Source organism: Ictidomys tridecemlineatus, chromosome 2 (assembly GCF_052094955.1).
Source record: "Ictidomys tridecemlineatus isolate mIctTri1 chromosome 2, mIctTri1.hap1, whole genome shotgun sequence".
Lineage (NCBI taxonomy): Eukaryota > Metazoa > Chordata > Mammalia > Rodentia > Sciuridae > Ictidomys > Ictidomys tridecemlineatus.
In genome coordinates, this window is record NC_135478.1 from 51129025 (window position 1) to 51156915 (window position 27891).

General features: G+C 38.0%; 1 protein-coding gene across 15 annotated transcripts in view; it reads right to left on the minus strand.

Annotated features, from left to right (window-relative positions):
• Fhit (fragile histidine triad diadenosine triphosphatase) overlaps positions 1-27891 on the minus strand; it is a 1362797-nt gene that overhangs the window by 876934 nt on the left and 457972 nt on the right. The gene's annotated exons all lie outside the window — the stretch shown is intronic.

Here is a 27891-nt window from a genome sequence, read left to right on the forward strand (position 1 = left end):
TGACTGATCTACAACAAGGGTATGCAAGAAGATCTTTGGAAACAGCATGGTCTGTTCACAGCTTGGGGGTTCCCCACCCTATGTGGCCACATGGGATCTCTGACAAGGAAGGTGTGGCCAACTCAATTCTATGCCCTAAGTCTTCATCCAAACAAGTAGCCCCAAGAGCTCCACTTAATTCACCATCCATAGAATCTACCTACTTTAAATCATATTTCGAGAGTCATGACTCTCAAAATATGATTCTTAAAGCTTTTATAGCAAAATCATGTGGAATACTTGCTTAAAATTCATGTCCCTAACAAGTCGGGACTGGTGCATTCAAGCACTCATCCTGGCACAGGAAGAGCAAACTGAACAGCTATCTACATGCAAAAACACATTGGAAGGCAAGTCTTAACAATTTAAAGAAGACTGAAATTATAATAAGTATCTGATGACAAAAGTATGAAAATAGACATCAATGAGAGAAATGCAAAATCAAATATCATGAGATAAATAAAAATGGAAACACAACATACCAAAGTGTATGGAATACAGCAAAAGCATTTCTGAGAGAAAATTTTATAGTCATAATCCTACTTTTAGAAAGAAAATCCCAAATAAGTACTGAAGGTTAACCTCAAGGAACTAGAGAAACAAGAACAAACTAAGTTCAAAGTCAGCAGAAGGATGGAAATAATGCAAATCAGAACAAAAATGAATGTAATAAAAACTAGAAAAATGATAGAAAAGACCAATAAAATGAATAGTTGGGTTTAAACAAAAGTGACAAACCTTTAGCTAAGGAAAAAATTCACTAACATTAGAAATGAAAAAAGAGATATTACAATTGATACTAAATAAGAGACTACCTGCCAACAAATTTGATAACCTAAAAGAAATGAATAAATAGCCTCCCAATACTTATTCAGAAAGAAATGGAAAATATAAACAGATCAATAATGAATAAGGAACTTGAATGAGTAAAAATAAAATAAAAAACTCCCAACAAAGAAAACCTCCTAGCTTCACTGTTGAATTCTACCAAACATTAAAAAAAAAAAAAAAAACACCAATCCTTTTATAAAACTTCCCCAAAAAATTAAGGAGGGAATACTTCTAAACTGATATTACAAGGTCAGAATTACCCTGATGCCAAAGCTAGTCAAAAACACAATAAGAAAATTACAGTTCAATAGTTGGAGTTGGAGAATATCATGCTAAGCGAAATAAGCCAATCCCACAAAACCAAAGGCCGAATGTTTTCTCTAATAAGCAGATGCTAATTCACAATAAGGTGTTGGGGCACTAGGGAAGAATAATGTTACCTTAGATTAGGTAGAGGGAAGTGATGGGAGGGGAGGAATGGGGTTGTGGGGATAGGAAAGACAGTAGAATGAAACAGACATTATAACTATATATGTGTGTGTGTGTGTGTGTGTGTGTGTGTGTGTGTGACACTACATGACCAATATGATTCTGCAACATGTACACTCAGAAAAATGAGAAATTGTATCCCATCTATGTATGATATATCAAAGTGCATAAATGCATTCTACTATCATGTATAACTAATTAAAACAAATAAAAAATTTTAAAAATATCTGATGAGTATAGATGCAAAAATTCCATAACAAACCACTATCAAAGTGAGTTCCAAATACTAGCCTCTTTAAGGGATCACACACCTTGCACACCTTGATCAGGTGGGATTTTTTTTCCTGGGATGAAAGAATGATTGAACTTATGCTAATTAATTAATGTGATATACCACACTAACATAATGAAGGGTAAAATCATATAATCATCTCCATAGATGCAGAAAAAAATATGACAAACTTTGACGCCTTTAATGGTTAAAAACATTCTCAATAAATTAGGTAGAGAAGGAATGTATCTGAACATAATTATGGCCAAGTATGACAAGCCCATTAATAAAACCATACACAATGGTGAAATGCTAAAAACCTTTCCTCTGAGATCAGAAACAAGACAAGGATGCCCACTCTCACCACTCCTATTCAAAATAGTCCTGGGGGTTCTAGCATGTACAATTGGGAAAGAAAAAGAAAAGAAATCCAAATTAAAAGTAAAAATTTCCTTGTTTGCAGATAACACAAACTTATTGACATTAAACATTAAACATACCATAAAAAGGCTCAGAAAAGTTCCAAGATACAATATGATTATACAAGGACCAATAGCATTTCTATTCATTAACTATTTGAATAAGAAATTGAGAAAAAATCTCACTTACAATAGTATAAAAATATTTAGAAATAAATTTAATCAAAGGTGAAACATCTGTACAATGAAAATCATTAAACCTTGATAAAAGAAACTGGACAAGATATAAACCAATGGAAATAAATTTATTGTTCTTGAATTCAAAGAGTAAATATTGCTAGAATGATCTTATGTTCAAAGTGACCTACAGAGTCAATGCAATCCCTGCCAAAATATCAAGGACATTTTTCACAGAAAAAACATCTCAAGAATTCATGTAGCACACTATATACCACAAATACCCAAAGCAATCTTCAGTCTAACGCTCTCCCAACTGAGCTATTTCAGCGGCTGCTCCCAAGCAATCTTGAGCAAAAAGAACAAAGGCATAGGCATTACCCTACAGGTTGAAAATCTCTAATCAGAAAATCCAAAATCCAAAGTCTGAGGACTGACATGACATTCAAAAATTTCAAATTTTGCAGTATTTCAGATTTTCAGATTAGGAATATCTGAACAGTAAACTCTATGTAAGTATTCTAAAATCTGAAAAACTCCAGAATCTGAGATACTTCTGTTCCCAAGCATTTCATATAAGGCATACTCAACCTTATTCTGGAGTTCAAAATATACTACAAAGCTATAGTAATCAAAAGCACAGTATAATACAACAACAGACAAGTGGACTAAGAACAGAGAGCTCAAATATAAGTCCACACATATTTACAGTCAACTGAATTAGACAAAGGTATCAAGAACACACAATGGGGAAAGGACAGCTTTTACAATATATGGCAGTGGGTAAATTGGGTAATCATAAACAGAAGAATGAAACTTATCACAAACCCCCATAAAAAACTCAAATTGTATTACAGACTAAATATAACAACTGAAACCATAAAATTACTAGAGGAAAACATAGGGGAAATCTACATGATGTTGGTCTGGGCAAGGATTTTTTTTATTATTTATATATGATCCGAAAAATATAAGCAGAAAAAGCAAAAATAGAACAATAGGATTATATCAAACTAATTCTTCACAGCAAAAGAAACAATCAAAAGAATAAAGAGACAATCTACAGAATAGGAGAAAATATTTGCAAACCATACATCTAATAAGGAGTTAATATAGAAAATATATAAGGAACTCAAATAACTCAATACTATGAAAACAAATTACCTGACTAAAAATGGGCAAAGGACCTAAGCAGATGTTTTTAAAGGAAAGCATACAAATGGCCAATAGGCTTTTAAAAAGTGATCAACATCATTAACCATTAGGAAAGTGCAAATGAAAACCCAATAAGATGACATCACCTCACACCTGTTAGAATGTCTGTCCTCAAACCACAAAAGGTTACAAGTATGGGAAAGAATGAGAAGAAAAGAATGCCTTTTATTTCTCATACACTTCTGTGGGAATGTGAATTAGCACAGTCATTATGGAAAATAGAGTAGAAATCCTCAAAAATTTGAAATAAATCTACTACATGATCCAGCAATCCCACTTCTGGGTACGTATCCAAAGAATATAAAATAAGAATCTTCTTATTGGTACATGATAGTTATCCATAATAGTTGGATTCATTGTGATATATTTGTACATGTGCATAACATAATTTGGTCAATAAAATGAGTATCTTGAAGAGATACTTGCATTCTAATGCTCATTGTAGCATATTCACAATAGCCAAAGATATGAATCAATTTGAGTGTCCTTTCTTCATGATTCATTGGCTGATGAATGGATAAAGAAAATGTGGTATATATACAATGGCATACTATTCAGCTTTTAAAAGGAAATCCTGTGATTTCTGACATGAATGGACATTATGCTAGTTAAATAAGCCAAGCCAGGAAATTCGATTACTACATGCTCTCATGTAGGTATAGATTCTGAAAAAAATTGAACTCATACAAGTAGAGAGTAGAGTAGCTACTAGGGAATGTGAGGGAACAGAGGAAAGGTGAATATTGGTCAGAGGGTACAAAATTTCATTCAAATAAAAAAGTTCTGGAGAACTATTATACAGTATAGTTACTATCAATAATAATAACTTAATAATATAAAAATTGCTGAGCAGTTAAAATCTGTTTTCACCACAAAATAATGATAGGTATGTGAAGTGATAGATATGTTAATTAACTTGATTTAATAATTTTGGAATGTATACTTATATCAAAACATCACATTGAATACTATAAATACTGGAAAATACAATGTTTATTTGTCAACTATAGTAAAGCTGAAGAAAATGCATATTTCTACAATCCAGATTAAGCTTACTAAAGCAGAATATCTGAGGATGAGGCAGGGATACCTGAAAATCAAAAAGGTTGTATACTGTACACCTTGCACAAAGGTATACAGTTTCCCAAGGTTATAGCTTGGAAGTTACGTTTTTAACAATTTATGTGAATCTTGGCTATATTAGAATCTTAAAGAGTGTCCTATCTAGTACAGCTCTTCTTAAACCATGTGTGTCTGAATTACCTGTCTAGAATTGAATACATAGATGTCTGAGTGCCAGGCTAAACCTAATTAGAATCTCTCAGGTAGAAGCTTAAGCATCTGTATTTTCAAGAAGCTTCATAGTTGTATTCCACTTGCCCACCAAAAGGTGAGAGTCATTTTTCTAGATGAAAAATGCTAGAGTTGATTAGGAGAGATCAACTCTACAAAATCTGAACACAACAGACAAACTAACTGCTCAGAAAATTTAGACATTGCGTAGGCACAGTTTATTCAATATCTATAAATTCATATTTTAAAATAGACCAATAACTGTTTTATAAAAAAAATTCAACTCTTTACCCTCCTCTGTTAGTAATGCTTGTTTTCAATCTTTCAGTATAATATTGAATTTCAACCTTGTATGTTATTCCACCAACATCTTGAAATTTATTTAGCCAGAATTTTCCGGTTTTATATGAATGCTAACTATATATCATCTTTCTGGTTTTTTTTCCATCTTATGCAAAATCCTTCAAAAGAAAAGACAAACCTCGTTCACTTTCAAATTACCAAACTGACTCAGGTTTTTAAAAATAAAAAGTTCCATGTTATACACTTAATGTTAAAAGAAATGATTCAGTGTAAATGTATGTCTGATAATAATCCTATTACTAGGATTTTTTTTTTTTACACAAAGAAGAGTGAGAAGGAAGATTCCATGACTGCCACAAAAGAATTAAACATGTAGCAACAAAGAAATAAACATACAGTTCAACCCTTCCAGATGACAGGGAAACATGCAAATAAATTAGCAATTTTTCCTCAAACTAACCCCCCAAGGACAGATATATATTTTAACAGTTGTAGGGTCACCAGACTATGGAAAGGCAAAGTAAAACTAGGCTCTCCTATTGCAGATGCTACAATGTCAAATCTGCCAGAACACAGCCCCAGGCAACTGATATTAATGTACTCAAAGACTATAGTTATCTGTGAGTACAGACTAGCATTTCATAAAGCCCATCAGACAGAAGAGCTAATGGAATGTTAGGAGTTGGGAGGGAGAAAAATGTTGAGGGTCATTTTAAGGTCAAGTTACATGGGAAAACCACAAAGTTATACAGAGTTATATAAATTATTTTACAGTGGGAGTTCTCAGAGCCCTTCTGCACTGATGTGCATTACACATTTCCAAGAAGGAGAAAAATGTCTCCATGGGACACATTCAAGGAAATATTGATACAGATACTTCTAGTAGTTTAGGCCAATGGTCAGGTATATATCTGAACAGTGAAAGAAGAGTCTAGATCCCACAGAAATAATGAAAGCATGTCCAGAAGTCAGGCCCACAATATCAGATCCCTTAGCTCTTCTCCATCAGCCTTTCAGCTCTGAAAGAAAGATGATGCTTATTAGTAAAGTGCCTTGGGATGGTTGGGCAGGAAACACTAAATAAGAGCCAATTATTGCCCTCATTGCAGGGTAGATGATCTAATAAACCATCACAATTACTTACAAAGTTTGGAGGCTTCCTTTTTCTTTTACTGCACTCCAATTCGACCTAGATCTATACCATCAAAAACAAACAAAATACTTAGAGGAAATACATCCATAAATCATAATTTAAACTTTCTGAATGAACCCTGCCTACATACACATTTTTAATGACCGCCACTTGCCTATAGTTAAAATTCAAACTTCTCAGAATGGTATATAATCTTCCCAGGTTTAGCTTTTAAATTGTAGAATTTATGATTAAGATTGTGGGTTTTAAGACAGATAGACAAGGTTCAAGCTCATGCTCCAATACACTACATCTTCAATAGTTATTTCACTTCTCTAAGTCCGTTGTCTCTGAGCATATCATAGACCATCAGCATTGCACCACTTGAGACATATTAGAAATTCAGAACTGCAGGCTCCATTACAACCTACTAAGTCAGAATCTGCATTTCAATAAGATCTTCAAGTGATCCCTACATACATTAAAGTTTGAAAAGTATACACAAATTCTCATTAGCTCATCTGTAAACTGGCATAATAATACTAAATAGCAGTAAAATTGAAGATAAAGGCATCTTCCTCCCCTATCCTCTGAATCCATCTCCAAGTCATCTTGGCCCAAGAATGCCCTTTTCCACCATAGTCTAATAAACCATTTTCCTTTTTCACCAGACCTACTGCAAAGACTATGCAACTTATTACAATGCAGCCCCTACTGCTTTCTTCTTTCTGTTTTCCTTACTACAACCAGAAAGATCTTCTAAGAAATGCAAATGTGACTAGAGCATCCAATTGATCTGAAAATAAAGGCCAACAGCCTTTAGCAAACCTACAACTTCTGCCGGGTGGTCCCTGTTCACAAGTGTCTTATCTTGCATTATTCTCCCCCTGGCTTCCTTGCTTCAGAAGTATGGGTTTTCTTTGCCTTCCTTGAACTAACCATCCTCCTTCTCATTATAGTACATTTGCAAAAGTCACCATCGTTGCATGCAGTACCTTCTCCCCTCTTGGCCTAATTGATTCCTTGATGTTAGTTCAAATGACATCAATCTTCAAAGTATTCCCCCAAAACCAACACACACTGCTTGGCCATTGCCTATGCCCCATAAATATTTGTTGAATACATGAATTATGAACTAATGCATGTTCACCCAGATGGTTATCAAATATACAAATTTTCACACAGTGAAGCATTTTCACACAGTGCTTGGCAGAGAGAAAGAGTTCAGGGTTGTACCAGTTATTACATATTTTCAAAACTGGACTACTGCAAGCAATGTTCAACATGGACTAACAATTTAAAACAACAGGGAAAACATAAGCCTTTTAATGATCAGGCTCTGTCCAAGATCAATTAAGTCAGAATCTCTGGGGGTAGGACCCTGTCACCCTTGTGTTCTTAAAGCTCTGCAGGAGATTACTGTGTGCAACCAAAGTAGAAACAACTGCTTTACTCTTTTTCTCATTGTGGTCTCCACGCCTTCTGGGAGAAAGCGTGCTGAGTGACAAGACGAGTGTCCATTATTCAAGGACATGTCCATGGCCTCACTTCTTAACTGGAAAGGGACAATTTAAATCTGTGTAGAAAGAAGTCCAGCAATTCATTTCCCCTGGGCCTTTTGACAGTAGCCAGATGGTGGACACTTTTCACCTATCACCCAATCCAGACTCAGACCTTCTGGGGAAATCCAAGTTGCCTGAACTAGCACTGGAAAGAGGTAGAGTAACACGTCTAAAGATGACTCCAGTCCTTAGGGTTAAGTGTTGATTTAACAAAACTCATCAAGATTCCATTATAAACCTGTCATAATCATTTTGCTAAAGCAACTTCTTTATGGGAGCAATTAATTTCAACTGCTAAAAAAAGGTCAGACCTCCTGAGTGCTCAGCCGGGCAACAAGAAATACGTGAGCTGGGAGCCACTTGCCCTTACCTTCTGTCTCCTTTTCTACAAAAGTATTTGAACATCCAGAGATCAAACTATACTTCAACAGTCTTCTTCTTCCTAATGACCAACCTTCTGCATATGTAAATACATGTTTACAGATATATTGCACTATATTTCTCACATATTTTAAACTTTTTGAAAGGTGATCTAACAATGAGCAGTAGCCAAATAACCTTTATCTCTTTTAAAGGCTTAAAACACACGTACACACAGAAAGAACCAAAATGCCTTGGTTCAAAAGACAGAATAGAAAATGAGCATCAGTTACAATTAAAACCCACCATATCAAGCCAATTCCAGGCCAACACAAAGGCCTCAGAATTATTATAAAAGGCACAGGATTGCTCTCTGGAAAGAATATTTCAGTGGGCTAAATTCCCCTTCCTCCTATTTCTCCATGCTGGTAAATTGCAAAAATAAAAAACTAGCATGATTCATGAATATAAATTTTTCTTGGCTGTTAAAATCATACACTGGCATAATCCTCCCCAAACTTCAGCCAAATGAGAATACAAAGATAATGACAATTTTACAATAAGTGATTCCAGGATACAGGCTTTTCAAGATCCTCCAATGAAAGGCACTATAAAAAAGAGTATTATTATTATTATTATTTCAAGCAACCAAAGAAACCACAATCAATGATTAGCCATAACAATTAAACTAACAATAATACATCTGGAATAAGCTCCATGATAATATGTACTTCATGCTTAATAGTTCAAATTAATTCAATCTGATGGCATTAGACATACCAGTTAGGAATTGGAGAGAAGCAAAATTCACATTAGCTTCCACTTTGAAAGATATTATAAAAAGAGAAGGAAGGAAATGAGGCTATAAACAGCAGTGGTAAATAGGAGAGGCTCAGAGATGATGTGGTCAGGAATGACTCTCAGCCATTAGAAATTCACAGTGAAAACATGAAGGCTAGTATTTCCATCTCCCTTTATTCTTTCAGAGTGAGTGAATCAGCAGCCTATTTGAGCCAATGGGCCTGAAATCCTAAACTCAGGGATAAAACACTCAAAGAAGGAGGCGTCTTCTTTTTTTTGCCCATAGCATCCTTTACAGTCCCACATGGATACAGAATAGAATTTATAATCTTAATGTCACAGACTTCGAGAAGAAAGAAGAGTAGGGCATGGGGCAGCATAAATGCCGGGGTAGTTACTGCCCATGACCTTACATGTCTTACTCCACCTTAAAGCTCTACCAAATAATTGTCTTACACTCTACATATCAATGTTCTCTAAAGCAGGATTCCTCATCCTTTGCACTAGTAACATTTGGCCTTGGTAATTTCCTGTTGTTCAGGCTTGTTCAATGCATCGCAGGATGTTGAACAGTATCCCTGGCCTCTAAACCTATAGATGCAGTAACACACACCACCATCACCTTACCAGGGCATCAAAAGTATCTCTGCAGCCAAATGTCCTTGTAGGAGGTAAAATGCTATTACTGAGAACATCTGCTTTATGTCTTATTTCACCTGTTTATGAGCAGAAGGAAATTTGAGGGTGCAAACCCAATCTAGACTGTTCTTCCTCCTGAGAAATGAGCATGCATTGAGCTTCCAGCTGGGTGCAAGGCAGCACTGTTCTCAGGTGTTATGGTTTGGATATTAGGGGGCCCTCAAAAGCTCCTGTGTCAATGCAGGAATATTCAGAGGTGAAATGATTGGACTATGAGAGCTTTAACCTAATCAATCCATACTAGTTAGGGTATGGCTAGAAGAAGTGGGTTAGTGGGGTTCTCCTAAAAGGGTTCTTTTCCTCTGCAGCCCCACATTTTCTTTGCTTTCTGGCTGCCATGAGCAGAGCAGAGCTCTTTGGCTGTATCCTTCCACCATGATGTCCTGCCTCACCATGGGCCCAGATCAATGAAGTGGGCCATTCATGGACTGAACCTCTGAAACTGAGTCCAAATAAACTTACTTCTCTACATTGCTCTAAGTTGGTCAGGCATTTTGATCACAGTAACGAGAAGCTAACTAATACCTTTTACACATACAAATTTGGGACCTGGCATCCTTCCATTCATTGTGCAGAAAAAGATTAACATAGCAGATTTAAAATGGCCTACATTAGAAGATGTACATGCAAGGATGGTCACTGGTTGGTATTAATCCTGGGAATCTTGAGCTGATAAACAGTTTTTTAGGAAAAAATATAAATTTTTTCCTAAGTGAAAGAGTGGCCACTGTGCCCAAACTCTACAAATACTGTGTTTTAGGTCTTTCCTCTGAGACCATGGAACTTTGGTATGTGCTAGGCAGATCAACCCCAAGAGAAACATAGGCACTAAGTCTTCCCTGGTAGAAAACACTTCACACTTACCACAGCTCTTGCTTGAAGAATTGACATACCCTGTATGATTCCATAGGGAGAGGACTCTTGGAAACTTACTCCTGGTACCCTCCAGATTCTACCCATGAACATTTTCCTCTGTTGATTTTACCCTACATCCTCTTACTATAGTAAACAATAACCAGGGATGACAACTTCTAGTTCTAGTCCTTCAGAGAACTGTAAACCTGGGGCGGTCTTGGGGACCACCTATTCAGTCATTCATTCAACAAACATTTTATTGTGTGCCTCTATTTCTATATAAAAGTTGAAGCTCTCAGGCCTCACAGAATTTAGATGGTAGCATCCAGGGAAGCATTTATTCTAGTATATTTCAAGCTTCTTTTGCAGAAAATAAGCCCTGTGGCATTCCATTTAATGTCTTTATAACAGTTGAATAGATGCAATTGACATCAAATACAATGAACTCATTTAAAGTGCATAATTCAAGGTTTTTAGCCTATTCACAGAGTTGCACAACTATGACCACACACATTGTCATCACCCCATAAAGAAACTCCATAGTCATTAGCCATCACTATCCATTTTTCCCAACTCTCAGCCCAGTAAACTACTAAACTGTCTTCCATCTCCATGGATTTACCTGTTCTGGATATTTCATATAAATGGAATTCTACAATATGTGGTCTTTTACTGGGTTCTTTCACTTAGCATAATATTTTCAGGGTTGATCCATGGTGCAATATGTGTCAATACTGCACTTCTTTTTTATTGCTGAATAATATCCCATTGTATGGATACACTACACTTATTTAGCCATTCATCAGTAGATGGAAATTTGTGTTGTGCCACATTTTGATTACTATAAATAACACTACACTGAAACTTTGCAAATTTTTGTGTGCATGTATACTAACTTTTCCCTTTGATCAATATCTAAGGAGAGATTTATGGAGTCATATTCATGCTCAACTTTTTAAGAAATTTCTAAACTTTTTCAAAGAACTGTGATTCAGAATTCTAATTTTGCCACATTCTTGCCAACAATTACTATTACCTGTCTTTTTATTTGTAGCCATCTTGGTATGGAGTAGTATCACGTAGCTCTGAGTTGCACTTTTCTGCCAACTAATGATGCTGAGCATCTTCCCATGTCCATTTGCATATCTTCACTGGATGAATTCTATTCAGATCATTTGCTCCCTCTTAACTGGGCTATTATTGAGTTATAAGAATGCTTTACAATTTCTGGATACAAGTACCTTATTAGATATATGATTTGAAGAAAATTCTCCCATTTCATGTTTTTTTTTAAATTTTTAATCTCTCAGTAGTGTCCTTTGAAGTATAGAAGTTTGAATTTTTATGTTTAACTTACCTATTTTTCCTTAAATTGCTGCACTCTGGTGTTATAGCTAAGAAAACATTGTCTAACATAAGGTGACAAAGATTTAAGTATACATGCTCACCTAAGAGTTTTATAATTTTACCTTTTCCATTTAGATATTTGTTCTATTTTAATCTAATTAATTAAGTTAATTCATTATTTTGTTTACATATATCCAGTGATCCTGTGATATCTTTTGAATCACCTCCAGAGATAGTTTTATGTAATTTTTGGCTATTCTGTAAACAGGTACCAGAACATAAAATCTATATATATGGCCAATAGTGTGAGGATCTTTTTTCTACTTTAGGAATATGCTTACTATTCTGCTATATCAGAAAGCTTTGCCACTATTATCATCATTGGTATTACTACTACTGCTAATGGTAGCTAACAACAATTTAATACTTCACATATGCCAGGCCCTCTGCTTGTGTTTAACATGAATTCATGTATAAGCAGTATACATGCTTTAATTCATTTAATATTTCCATCAATAACATGGATAGGTAGAATCAGTATTTCCACTTTGCAGATGATAATACTGAGGCTAGCTGAGGTAATTTTCTTTAGATCACAGAGCTGACAGGAAAAAGGATAACAAATTAAGGGAAGGAATGGCATTGGAAAGTGTAGGCCAAGTAATATTGGGTAATAATTTCTAACAGGACTATGGCTGTAGCTCAGTGGTAAAGCTCTTGCCTACCATGTGTGAGGCACTGGGTTCAATCCTCAGTACCATATAAAAATAAATAAAGGTATAAGAAATACAATAACATTATAAAAAATAATTATAATTTCTAACAAATAGTAGCCAAACACATATTCAAAGTATATAGAAATAGACAAGCCAACATCTAACACCAGTAGATGACATCCCCAGTTCTGGTCAAGACCCTGACAACAACCTTCTAACTCAACAAATGGCCAGAAATCTTATTGCTCAAATATCACTCAAGATTGATCTGATGGCTGAATGGGTTTTGTCAACACTCCAAATATTGCATTAGTGACTAGGTGATTGATGGAGTAAGTCAATTAGAACCAGATTAGAAATCCAGATATGAAGTCAATTACTTCCAATCTGAGAATTAGGAATTCATTAAACAATAATAATGGACAGCATCAATTTTCAAAACTACCCTAGCTCTGTTTGTTTATAGGACAAATGGCTTTGAAAACACTAAGATTATTGAACAACTTGATTTGGGAATGTCCCTAGTAAGGCAAGTCTGGTCAATTTTCAGTGAATATATACAGAGAAGCCCTGACTTTACCAAATTGCAACAACTTTATGGTAGAGAGGCCAGGGTCCCCAGTTCAAGTCTAATTTTCTTTCTCTGTACTGGCTGAGTCACAAATAATAAATATAATGATAACAGCTGACATTTATTTAGTCTTAAGTTATATAGCTCCCTAAGCACCTGAGAAGTGACAACTAATTTGTTTAATCCAAGGTACACAGGTAAGTACTACCATTATTCACATTTTACATAAGAAGAAAAGAAGGTGCTAGGATATTAATTAAAGAGTTACAGGATGAAGTCAGACTATGAGTTCAGAGTGCATTTTAATCATGCCCCTACCTGGTTTCAGAAGACAAGCAACTATACGCATAGGGGTTGAGCATAGGTAGCCCAACTCCAAGTTGAGTCTTTTCACATTGGCAAAGTTGTCTTCAATATACTTATAATAACTTTATATACCAAACAACATTTTGAAGTTTATTTCCTCCCAACACAGAAACATCACTGAATCTCCCCTGAGATTTTCAGCACTGTCTGTTGCAGAACTGGTGCAGGCTTAGCAAGTATTGCTTTATCATTCTTAAATAAAAACCATTATAGAGAATGCAGGAAATGATTTCCCTTTCAGTCTTCCACTTCTACCCATCCTGAGAACGATGGATTCTTAAAGTGCTGAAGGAAAGCGCACAGTGTAATAAAACTCAGCATCAGAAATGTTCCAAGTCCCTCTACTCTCTCCCTATATTTAGGAACTAAAATTTAATATAAGACTCAGTCCTCCAGAGAATCCAGTGTATCGAAATGTTAATACACTTTTATATATTTTAACCGAGATAAACAAGAAAGAGATAGAGAAGCCAGAACAGCTATGCCAAAGACATAATTATGATAAGACTAAATCAGCCAACAGCAATAAAGGCAGACAGTGACTGGGCTTGATGCTGTTGTATAGTTGGTATGGTCAGAAAACTATATCTATATAAATTGTGAATGAGGCAGAAGCCCTGTTACAGGAAAGCAAAGATAACTTTACTTACGTGACTCTAGAAAATAGAGCTCATCCAAAGAGCAACTGTCCTATTACTAACATTTTATCTGGTGTTATTTTATAAACTGAAACCCGGATCAAATCATTTGATTAATGAAGCAATAATAAAAAGATGCACACTATGTCCATGAGGAAATAGACATGAAAACCTCAATTTTGTTCTTTATAACAAGAGTTGAAACCTTTAAAATTCTGCATGTAACTTAATAAATTTCTCTAAATTCATGGTTATGCTATCAATCATGCCACATTTGTCAGGCCTGACCACAAGTATACCTGGAGAAACATATTCATTGCTATTGCTGAAATACATTATTTCTCAAACTTGACTTTATTCTTATACTGGTAACCCTGTCAAAGCAACATTAATCTGGTTATCTTATTTTTGGCAAATCCACACTGATTCCTTTCTTCGTGTGCTCATTAACCTTTCCGTTAAAAATCCTTTTGACCCTCTGTATCCACCCTTTCAGACAGGTTGAAAGTAAGTTCTTCAGTTTACCATTTCAGCCTTTCCCTCAAGTCTTTCCAAATAATCCAATAAAAACTATGGTTTCTATTCCAGCCAGATTGGAATTTTCTATACTCCTTTACACTCTTTTTGATAGATTCCATCTAGTACTTTTTACTGTACCAGAAGGAATACAAACTCAAATGCCTATCACACTGGGAAGTAATAAAAGTAACTGAATAAAGCAGCTCAGATATAAGAAAAATAGACACAAGTACAAGGGACGGCATATTAAGCATACTCTTCCTCATCCAACTTCAACCTTTTTTTTTAAAGAAACTTCTAAAATTTTATATATATATATATAAAATTTTAGAAGTTTCTAAAATATATATATATATATATATATATATATATATATATATATATATATATATATATGATCTTCAAGCTTTACTGGAGACACAGGTAAAATGAAAACAGTCTCAATAATGCCAGTGGCAGGTGGCCTTTGACCTGAGGGTTGGGAGGCTCCATGGAGAGGCTGACTGTGGCTAACTGCCAGAAGATAGTGGCAATTGGCATTCACTGCCACAATGTTGTAAGATCATACAGTTTTTATAGAAAAGATAACCTACATTTTATGTAAAATCTCCGGACTTTCTAGTGTTTTCTAATTTTTATGTGAAATATGTTTTCCCAATATATTTCTATGCCCTAGTGTAGCAGACAACTTTTTTTTTAATGTGTGTTTTCTATTTGTTTGTTTTCTTTCCAGTAAGCACACAGGTTGAGACCTCTGGATTTAAGTCATCCCTTAACCAGTAGCATTTAATCTTTTTCACCACTATCACCTACCCCAATTACCCATCCTTCCCACCAATCCAAGCCTGTCACTTCCTTTAAGACATTGCTTGAGAAAATACTTCCTCCAAACAATTTTCCCCAGATGACTCATTTCTCATACACTGTTTTATTCCTTTAGCATTTCTAAGAACACTTCGTGTCGCATATGTGAGCACCTCATCTTCTTCCCTTAATTCACCTACCCTATAAAAATCTCTAAAGCTGAGGACCCTGTTTCCTACCACCCTCACACTCCTGAGGGCTTAGTAGAATGTTCTACATCCTACAGGCATTAAATGTAAATGTAAAAAAGTGAATTAAATGTAAAAAATTAAAAGTGAATTAAATGTAAAGAAGTGAATAAAGAGTCTACTTGCCTAGTCTTTCTGGCCACAAGTTTTTACTCTGTACTTGGTTCATTTCTATCAAAATATTATGTCTAAGTCAAGTCCCCCTAGTGAAGACAATCTTGAGGATTAATACACATAGCTGTTCGGGCAGACAAAACAGTTTATCTGAGCAATGAAAGAAGGAACGAGTATCTGTTGGTCTGAATCATCAAGACAGACGCCCCAACATTCAGCATGGGGACTTGGTATCAAGATGTAAGTAGTTATGGACTATATATGATATGGGTGCCATTGCTCTCTTCTCCTGGGCCTGGGACAGATATGAATTGGTTACATCATTCTTACCTGCTGAACCTGAAAACAACCTCAGAAAACCTTTCTTGTTTATTTCGGTAAAGAAGGAGTTAGCATGTGAGCTGAAAACTCTGCCTTAGGGAGAAGGTACACAGACAATTCTGTTTACAAAAATCAAAGAACATAACACATGATGTCCACAACTTCTCAACCTCTGTATGTTTTAGAGGCTAGATGAGTAGAGGCAAGTTAGGTCTCTAAAGTTGAATAGTTAAGAAAGAGCTAAAGAAGAAAAAAAACACTCGTACTTTAATGACTATCAGGTTTACCTTACCCATTACTTTTTAATCATGCAAAAAAGATTTATTACACAATGAGGCTGCTTTTGTTTAGCCTCATAAAACATACTGAAATATACAAATAGGGAATGAGTGCACTGGGATTTCTAATTTAAATAAACAAATAAATGGCTATAGTTATATTCAAGGAGCTATTTCATTTCCCAATGGACCAAAATAATCTAGAACAACTCAGTTGCAAAATGACCAGTATCACGATGAAAAGCCAATTCCTTTTAACAACAAGCAACCTTATTAGCATTTATTAAAACAAAAGGTCCTGCAATACCAGAGAAAGTGTGGTTGATTATAAGTTGATTAATCATTCACTTATAAGAATCTCTTTTCAGAGACTCTGTGCCTCTTAAGTCAAATATACAGACAACTATAAAGCAGTAAACATGAAGGGAAGGCCTAAGGAAAAGATTGAATAGCACGGTGGACATCCAGGAGTTTTGAGTGTCCCAGCCTGAGCTCCTTGTTATGCTATTATTAGCATTTTTATCACCTCTGGGAACACCGGCCCCAACTCTCAATCTAGTAGGTATAGATGGATCCCTACCACCAAGAGTAGTCCAGTGACTAGTCACTGTATTTCATCAGATGAATGATTCAGGGAGTCAATCGCTGATTCAAGTCAGCCCAATACTACTCAATGGTAAGTTTTGAGAACTATTGAAGGAACTCTTGAGAAAGAGAAGAAACTTTAAGAAAAAAAAATACTACTGGCTTGGTAAGATGGTAAGACATAAATTTTGAGCTTCTGGTGGCCATCCTAACCACAAAAACACAGACCCAGCCGAAGAATGATGTCCACCTTATGGAACAACTTTGGGAAGAGAGAAAGAGATTTCTCATGCCATTTTGAGATCTGGGTCTAGCCATTCCTGAAGGTAAATAGCTTTTAACATTTAAGGCAGGTAAGCCAGAACCCCTTATTTTCATTAAGCCATAGTTAGAGCTGAGTTTCTGTCACTTGCTAATAAAAGACTAGTCACTATATGCAAAGAGCTTATTTCACTTATTAAGTGTTGAAGCTGTAAGTGTTTGCATCTCTGAGTTAGAAAACTTAAATTCTGGTACTGATGGGCTATTACCTCATGAGGTGACCCTAGCAAGACCTCTCTGTTCATTTGTTTTCTCATTGAGAAAATAGGGTTAAAAATAGTAACCCACATGAAAATATTTTTACATCATGGATCAATAGGGAAATACAAGTCAACTCTACAATGTGATTTTACTTCCTATATACTATATGGCTATAATAAAAAAGAGAAACATTAATGAGTATTTCCAAGGACGCAGAGAAATTTGAAACCTCTTACACTGCAGATGGGGTTGTAAAATGGTGCATTGGAAAACAGTCTGGAGTTCCTCTAAGGGGTTAAACAGAGTTACCACATAATGCAGCCATTCTCCAGTATATACTCCAGAGGGAAAAAAATATCTAGGTATGTGCAAAAAAAACAAAAAAAAAAAAACAAAAAAAAAAAAAACAAGAAATGTTCATAGAAGCACTATATATAATGTCCAAAAAGTGGGAAAAAAATACTACATTTCCCCCTGCTGATGAATGGATAAGAATATGACATATTATGATTTGGATATGAGATATCCCCCAAAAGTGTTAGATAATGCAAGAAGATTTGGAGGAGAAATGATTGGGTTATGAGAGCCTTAACTCAATCAGTGAATGAATCCCTGTGATGGAATTAACTGAGTGGTGACTGGAGGCAGGTGGGTTGTGGCTAGAGGAGATGGGTCACTGGGGGCATGTCTTTGGGGTATATATTTGGTATCTGGCAAGTGGAGTCTCTCTTTGCTTCCTCATAATGTGAGCTGCTTTCCTATGCCACACTGTTCTGCCATGATATTCTACCTCACATTGAGCCCCAAGGAATGGAGCCAATGGTCTATGGACCAATACCTCTGAAACTGTGAGCCCTTAAAGAAATTTTTCCTCCTCTAAATGTACTTGTCATGTCTTCTAGTCAGAGAGAAAGCTGACTAAAATAATGGTATATATATATATATATATATATATATATATATATATATATATATATACACAATAAAATACAAGTGCTCAGACTTTGTGGTACAACAGGGGTGTTCCTTGAAAACATTATGCTAAGGGAAAGAAGCCAGACACAAAGGAAGCCATATTGAATGATTTCACTTACAGGAAATGTCCAGAACACATAAATACCTACAGACAGAAAGTAGAATGGCGGTGACTAGAAGTTAGGAGGGAAGGATGCAGAATGACTTCGAATGTGTACAGGTTTCTTTTGGTGTGATGAAAATGTTTTGGTATTAGGAAGTGGTGACAATTGTACAACTTTGTGAAGATACAAAACCCATGGAACTGTACACATGAGCAGGGTCATCCTTACAACATGCAAATTCCATCTCAATAAAAACATTTCATTGAAAGAAAGGCAGCCTATTCTATTCTCCCAGATGGCCATTGGAAGCCATACATCATGATGGTATTACAAAAAGGGCCCTTTTTGAAAAAGTCCAAGGAAATAAGATTCATACAAATGCAAAACCTCTTGTTTTTAAAGCCTTAGCAAGCTTTCAGTGAACAGGAAAACAAAATTATAAAATAAGTTTTCTCAGGTCTCCTGGCTTCCTTTGTATGAAGAAATGGTCAACCAATATACAGCAGGCACACACACAAGCTATTTGGAGACCTCTTGAGGTTAACAGCATGCAACATATGGCCACTGACCCAGACAAGCCAGGAATATTATTTATTCCACCCTCTCACAGCTGTATCAGTCTCCCATTAAACATTCAGAGCCTCCTTGTTAATAAACTACATTATAAGCTGGACGCATTGTCTGGGAGAAACGGCATTGTCCCAAACACTGCCCCATTATTACAGAAAATGCAGAATATAATTAGTATTCCTCTTTGCATAAGCCACAGCTTCCAAAAGTGGTGCCACATTATAAAGCCTTAATTAATAAACAAGAGTTGAGCCATGACCGGTTACACTTATCTGAATTTCATATTGTGAAGAAAGGCCACTGTTGAAATTCCGTTTACAAATATCTAAATTCTGGCTGGCCTACATGAAGACAATCTAAACAGAAAGCCTGAGAATGCTATGTTGCTAATAGCATTGTGTTGGTACACCAACAATAGCAAACGATTAACTGCTGGGACATAAACCATCCTGAGAAATGCTCAGAGCAGAATGTTGATAACATTGTATTTCAGCTGTATTATATGGTGCAATTCTTCTATTTGTTCATATGCATCTCCCGTTTAATAGATGGAGGAGCCAGGGTGGCTTTTCCTATCTCTGTGAAGCCTTAAATGTGACAAAAAAAAAAAAAAGAAAGAAAGAAAAGAAAAAGCTGGATAAAAAAAAAAAAAAGATCAGTGTAAGGTAGGGCTGGCTGGGAGCAGAGTTACATCACGATGGAGTGTAAGTACACAGTTCCTTTCTGCAATTCCAGCTGGTTTTTATTGATTTTCTCCTAACCTAACCCCAAAGGAAAGTCATTTATACAAGCCATAAGCATTGAACTAATATTTGGGACTATAATATTAAGCAGCTCAGTTTATGAGCCTCGGCTAAAGAAGTATTTGCATTAAACTGCACTCACCTGATTAAAATCCATCAACTCGACCATCCTGAGGATTATTGAGCACCTGTTATGCTCAGCCAGAGGGACCCTGCAGAATGAGTTGGGCAACAAGAAATCAAACTGGGAGAGAAAAGGAAGGAGAAAGTAGGATGTGTGTGGAAGAGCAGATTGCATTAAAGATGGCCCATGCTCAAATCTGAACAGAGTCCTAAGCCTTCTGCAAATACAGAGCTGTGTGAACATGATAATTCTTTCAACAAAGTCCACAATATGGCTTATAGGGCCCTGTGAAAACAAGGATGCTGAAGATAGTGTCACAGTTCAGTGAGGAGTGACCAGCCCAGCCGCAGACTGTAGCAAGCACAGGAAGCCCAGGAAATGGGCCTGGCCTCATTCAGCCAGAGCCCAGGGAGCCCAGGCCTGGGGACTTCAGCGCCTGAACAAGCTGTTTCAGCTCACTGCCATTTCCATCAGCTCCAGGCACCGAGCATGGCCTCAGAGTCCTATCAGTGTCAGCAGGACCTGCTCCAGCGTGACCATAAAGGTGGCGTTTGAATCAGTAATAGGCTGTTAGAGGTCATCTTGATGTATTTGAAAAAGAGCTCTTCCTGGGACATTGGTTCAAGTCTGAGATCTGTTCCTTCCAGCTGTGTGATCCTGGAAAAACAATCTTGTTCAGCTCTCAGGCAGAGAGTGGCAGCAGATGATGAACACATGGTGACTACGTGAAGGAGCGAATAAAAACAGTAAGGTAGGATTTCCCACCCTCAGCACCATGGAAAGTTGAGGTAGGATAGCTGTGGGGACTGTCTTATGTGCTGTCACATATTTCCAGCATCCCTGGTCTCTATCCTAGATAGGAGGGGAACACCTCCCCTATCCCCCCAGTTATGACAACCCAAACAGTCTTCAGACATTACCAACTGTCTCGGGATGGCAGGTAGGCTAAATTACTCGCAATTGAGAATCTCTGATACATTTTCCCAAAGTTAGATTCTAGAAGCTATATTGATAGGAGTACATAACCAGTGATCCTAATTATTAGGCAAATTTACAAAGATACCTTCAACATCACTATGATTTTATATTGACAAATATTTAGTAAGCACCTATTATCTTCCAAGTAGAAAGATAAATGAAAAACATTGTCCCTGCCCCTGAGGTGCTCACAGTCTAAGTAGAAACCAACTACAACCCAAAAAAGAGGGGGAATATTCAGATCACCATCTTTCCAATATATGGCAGAATATCTTTCTGTGTTTACTGGACCTGGGAGCTATAAAGGCAGGCAAGAGTCAGAACGTACTTCTTTGCTGTTAAAAGATGACTACATGTGTCGAAGTTGCTAACATCGGAGTAAGTTTTGGATCATTCATATTCATTTTAGTTGTTTTCGCCAGTTGTTTGTTGCTGGGTGGGAGGTGAAAAGTGAAAAGAGGACCTGGTGAAGGGGTTTGGCCTAGAAACACAAGCCAAAGCAGAGAGCTCTGGGATGGGGCTCCCCTGGTTTAAGTCTGGATTCTGCCACTTGCTTGTGTGTGCGACCCTTGCCAATCCCTCCAATCAGCTAGTCCTCTTCCACGAAAAGGAGACAACCATTGCACCTTCCACCTCCCCCCTACAGATTTGTTAAGAGGGTTGCAAGAGATAATCACGTAAAATGCTTAGCTCTATGCCTGCCACAAAGCACAATTATGAAAACAATAGTTATAATCACTGATACTGCTGCCTCAATTTTATTATGGCCTGAATGTAATATTTTTTTAATTGTGGCAAAACATATAACATAAAATGGACCATTTTAACCATTTTAAGCATAAAGTTCAGTGACATCAAAGACACTTGCATTGCCCATGACCACTGTCATCACCCATCTCCATAATTTCTTTTACCTCCCACACTGACATATCACTCATCCTCTTCACCCACCAAATGCTCTTTTAAACCAGTCCTTATCCAGAAAAGTACCTTCTGAGGAAAGGAGGACAAGCCTCTATAAATGGAATTCAAACCCTTAGCACCCCGGAAACTGAACAGAAATAATGAGGTTGGTGAGTTAGTATCCATCCACCAACTCCTAGCAGTAAAGTCTAAGTGATCCATTGCTCCTACCCCCTTTAGGCAAATGGCTCTTGGCTATGGAACGTGCCCATAAGTACAGACTAATGCACCTTCTCCATATTATTCCACAAGGAAGTCCTGGGACATTTATATTTTGGTAGACTGGACTAGAAAGAAAAGACAATTTGCTGGGGCTAAACTATTAAAGACACTCACTTTTCAATAGAAATGTGAACAAATATCCTTGGTCAAGAATCGGCCTGCTTTTGCAGGAGCATTTTGGGGCAGAAACCTTCTGATTTATAGTCAGCACCTCAAAACAACTCAGGAGTTGCTAATTTCACCTCAGGCCTCCACTGCAGCACCTACTGTGTTGTGCCGGGTTATTTCTCATCCACTGTCAGAAACGACAGTGGATCTGACCCCATCGCAATGAGTCTAAGGAGTTTGTAGACAGGAACCCTGTCTGAGCTGTCAGCACTTTGCCTGATCATCTTCTAGCGAGTGGTCAGGCAGAAGCACACAGCTAAGCATGCCCCGAAGCAGACTGTCAAGGAAACTGACCACAGCAAGACAGAGGCATTCTGAGCGCCCCCCGCTGAAGCCAGTTCTGCCGTATTGCCAGTGGGACACCCCAAGACAGTCCTTCTTGCATTCAGCTGCTATCAGGCATAGTACATCTGTCACCATCTGTCTGGACATATTGACCTTGCAATGTTCCCCAGGCACTTCAGCTCACAGCTCTGACTTTTGCCTGTGGTCACTTCACCTGGAATGCCCTTTCCTCGCCCCCTTCTTATCCATTCTCTAGGACAAGCAAAATACTATCTCCTTTGAAAAGTTCTTTCTGTTGCCCCCAAGGCAGAAATGGAGATGGCTGTGTTGAAACAAACAAAAAAAGACAATGAAATATCCAAACTGAATCTGTACTTTGATTTGCTTCAAAGGATTGCTGTAATGCTTTCCAAGTCTGACTATACATCACAGTGATCAGGGGACTTGAAAAATAAATTCCCAGACTCCCCTCCAGTTGAGACAGCAGGTTAGGAGTCTTTGACCCCAGAAACTACACTTGCTGTTAAGAAGTTTCCTAGGATAATGTGATACATGAGTGGACTTAGTCAGGTGCTGCTGCTGCTGAGCTGGGTGACTTCAGGCAAGTCACTTGGCCTCTCTGTGCCTATTTTCTCTTTTGTAAAATTGGGAGAATGCAGAACTGTCTCACAAGGTCTTGGGAAGGAACAAATGAGGTAATGAATGCAAAATCCTTAAATGATGTCTCACTCAGTGGAACTATGATGACGATTACAAAGAATTTCTTTTAAAAAGCTGCTCTCTACTTGGTAAAACCAATGGTCTAGCTTATAAAACCTTCCATCAGAGAACAATTTAGTCAAAGAGCAAATGGGTTTCAAACCAGGATGATAGCTTGGAAAAATCAAAAGGGACACTGAGAAGTAGCCCCCATAGAAAGCAGGGTATGAGCATGTAATTCAGTTTTTCTGAAGGCCTATACTCTTTATTCCCATTGTCCTTTTCTGATTAAAAGGATCCCCCAGTAGCTGAAAGCATTAACATATGTAAGTCCATCAAATGGTGGCTATTGTACAGAGCTACCCCACTTTGTAAAATTAGTTAGGCTTTTATGTCCCTCCTAGAATAATGCTTTTAACACTTCAATACCTGTAATAAAGTATTTGCACCAAAAGAAAAAAAAGTACGTTCAGGAACAGCAGGCTGTAACACCATGTTCTGCTTTTAGGAGCCCTGGATTTAATTGTGTCCTAAGCTGACAATGAGTCACCACTTTCCCCTTTAGTTAAAGGAAACCAAACAAAGACTTTGTGAACCTCAGCACAGAGCCCTGACTCCTAGCAGAATGTTCAAATACTGACTGGTTTGTGTCATGTAAGGCTATTAAGCCATAGGACACCATGACAATCCCAATTCATCAGAGTCTCTCGTAGAAGGAAAACTAGGAAATGTTTTCAGATGCTGTGCAGACACTGCCCAGGACACTCAGCTTGGAAGCAGACAGTATGCCACACAGTGTCTCCTTTTTGGAAGGGCTAATTCTTGGAAGTCTTAGCCTGCTCCCTTTGGCCAGAGTCAGAAGAGCAGGGTGCTAGGCACTGCTGCAGTGGGATTACAGACACCAGCTCTGGAGGCAGTGAAGCCTTAATCAGAACCCACTCATCAGCTGGCCAACAGGCTTGGGAATCTTGTTTCAGCTCTGGGTTTCCATTTCTGTTACCAAAATGGGAATAATAGAAAATGCACAGCGTCTAAGATCAGGGTGCAGATCGGGGCTTAATAAAAACTAGTTGGTAGTGAAAAACAATATTGAAGCCAGATCTCATGCCTAATTCCCTATGTAACCTGCCTGTCTTCCACAAGAATCAGGTGGAGTGTTTACTTTCATTGTCTCAAGTTTGATCAGCAAGAGGCCACGCTCTACAGCCTGCCCATTGAGTAGAGTATCAGGAACTGCACAGGGGCAACTAATCAGTGACCAGAATAGCCCAAGGAAATAATGATCTTTGTTCTTGAGATCTGCAGAACTGAAAAGCATCCAGTAACTAGGCAATTAGGATCACATGTGTGTTATTTGGCCAAAAACCTCCACCTATTAGAAGACGCCCACCAGTCAGATCATCCCTTTCTTATATAATCCGCTTTTAACCCAGCCTTCTGGCAGGATGGAAAATCCCTGCTATCTTTTGATCAGGTAGTTTATCGTAATAAAGTTCTCTCTCTGCCACCACCTTGCCTCTTGACTGAGTGATTGGCTGCTGTCATACAGGAAGCAGAGCAGCCTTTTTTGTGGTTACAATACTATTGCAATTGTTGTATTTTATTACTGATAGCAATGAAGCCAGAATTAGGCAGGCAGTCAGTATAGGTAGGTAAAATGAGTCGGGTCTGATCAAGGAGGCCAATTTGGATCAGCAAGTTGGAGACTGTCCCCTGAGAGACTGAAATGTTAATTCCTTCAGAACCCTTCCTCCACTCTTATCAAGATAACCTGCCCCCCCTCCAACCTGTTGCTAAGGTAACCTGTCCCAGGACTTGCCCCTCCCTACAGGGAGCTATAAAAGTTGTTAATGTTTCCTGGGCTGCCCATCCTGGCCTTTCCCCCATCCATCTGCTCCTCACTTTTTGGCCACACCAACTAGCATACTGGGAAAGAGAGAGAGAAGAAGAGAGTGGAGAACAAAGGAAGCCAAGGACACACAAAAAGGAAGAACACCCTCACTTCTGGGGACACCAGGATCCCAGCTATGGTCCCTTTCTGTCACCAGAGAGAAGTCTATGTTACCCCTTTTAAAATAAACCCTGCTTTATATGTGTGCCTCAGCGTGCTTCTCCAATGTTAAACTTCAACAGAACTCATCATCAAAAGCCCAGATTTCTAGCTTCTCTCTGAAAACATATGAAACTCTGGGAGGAAGAGACATGTCCCTCTACATGCCAAACCTGCCAGGTCCCAAAGCACAGCACCTGTCTTCTGCCTGAGCATGGCTCACAGCTTAGGCTTCTCTAATTAAGAAAGAACTCCCTCCGGCTGATGAAGGGTCCAGGGGACATGGGTCCCCAAGACCAGGACTGAAGCAGGCAGGAGGAAGGAGGCTTGGCGCTCGCTCTTTTCTACAAGGTTTATTTGTCTCTCATCTCAGCTCGCTTTGTTTGGCTGGACACAGAAAACCCTGGAGGGGAATTCTGATTCCAATGTGCTCTTTGCACAGCTAATTATTTGGGTCTCCCAGAAGGTTGGCGAGAACAATGACTTTCCCAGCAGTGGCAGTTGGACCAGCTTAGTTCCCCTTTTTTGCCGTGGGGTCAGAACCCAAGGAAGGGGAGCTATTTGTTTTGGCCTTAAACTAAATTTGCCCAGAGACACAGACAGATGTTCTGAGCAGAGATCAGGAAGGCTACTATTTCAATGCCTCATAAAGCCCCTTCCCTTGGCTTCTCTAGCAGGCTGCAGACCCAAAACATGCATTTTTCCTGTTCAAACTGTTTACTTCTCTCTTTGCAAATAGGGAGCAATGTTCAGGAAAAAGAAATTACTCGATGCCCAAGAATTGCAGCCCTTCTCCCAAATGAGGCATCTCATGTTTCCTAGGCAGATAGAGCTAAGTGGGGGGAGCTCAGTGGGATGGATCAGTGAGAACTCATTTGTACACAACTTACTAATAAGTGTTTACGACTTCATTCTAATAGGGGATCCCTGACGAGTTCCTCAAATAAAGGGGGGGGGCAGGAGAGCAAGTGATCTTTTGGCAGCATTCCCAGAGACACCACGTTCACCCTCAAACCATCGTCCTCAGTGGGGTTCCCCCCATTTTAAACAGATACTCATGAAGATCTGTCCAACCCAGTACAGAATGAAATGCAAATAGTTGGCTGATTATGAGATGCTTTTAGTCTTCTTGCATGTGAAAACATTTTTATTCCTGGCAGTTCTAATAGAGATTTATTTGGATTTCTTATCACCTAGATAAATACCTCAATGAGAAGGAAATGTCCATTTTCTAATCAAACTTATGCTGAATTTTATTAATTCACCTGATCATGTCATATATAGTTACTGAGCACTTCCTAGGGACCAGGCACTATGGTACTGCTGAAAGTAGCAGGTGAGTCAAAACAAAGACAGGTCTCATCAGCAGGGAGTCCAGAGGGGAGGCAGATATTAATCAAAAGATCTGATCAATATAAAACAGGCCCTCTGAAAGGTGGAATAAAGAAAGTATTAGGAGGATCTATAACAAAGAAATAGCCTAGCTAGGGGTAGAGAATGGGAGTGGAGGGGCAGAGAATGTCTTAGAAGAAACAGCACTTGAGCTGAGGTTGAAAGCCAGGGGACACATCCTGGGTTGTGGGCACCTCACGTGAAAGGTCCTGTAGAGCTGAGCAGTGACCAGTGACTGAGCAGGGACTGAATAAAGGCCACTGTGATGGGAGTGAAGTCTGCAAGAAACAGAGAGATGATGGATTAGTAAAGACCTTATGGACATTTCAAGGATTCTGAGCAGCAGAAAGCCATTTAGAGATTATTGCTAAGCAGGTATCATGACAGTAGCTCCTATGACCAGATTTATGGTTTGAAAAAATAAAACTTGGGTTGTCAGGAGGAGAGGGGATACAGAGCCGATCCAAGTAGGTCAGGAAGTCTAGCCTGTATTTCTTTCAAATGTCTAGGAGGGGAGGGTAATTTGGATGGTATGGTGCTAGAGATGGTGGAGTAAAGTTGACATATTCTGACAGTATTTGCTGTAGAACCAACACCATGTGTTAGAATCATCTCAATGGCCCAAGACTAGAATTAAATGTAGTTTCTGTTTCTGTAAATCAAAGACATTTAGAAGGCCCAATGAAAAAGACCTGAACATAGCTACACTCCCTCATCTCCAGCAGCAGGGCACCACCATGTACTCTGAGTGTCATAACTCTGTATGTGAACTTACAAATTCTGAATAAGACTCCACAGGAAATCCATTAAGTAGGCAGGCAAGAAAATATTCACCATTGAGCATTGACAAGAAAGATGGCAACAAGCAGGTTTGCCGTTGAAGTTGGTGATTGTTGAATTTCTACTCCAGTGTCATTAGCACAGCTCATGATTTTAAAAAAATAAATTTTTTTTTTTTTTGGTTAATCAAAACTGTGGGTCAATCAACTGTTCCACAACGACAGCTCCCGTGGTCATAAATCTTTGTTCTTGCCTGAAGCTGATGTGGTCTCAGTCCATGGGAGAGTAAGCAGCAAAAGACAAATGTTTCTCTTCATTTCCCCCAAAGGGAGTTAAGCAATGAGTAATAAAAGGACATAAATT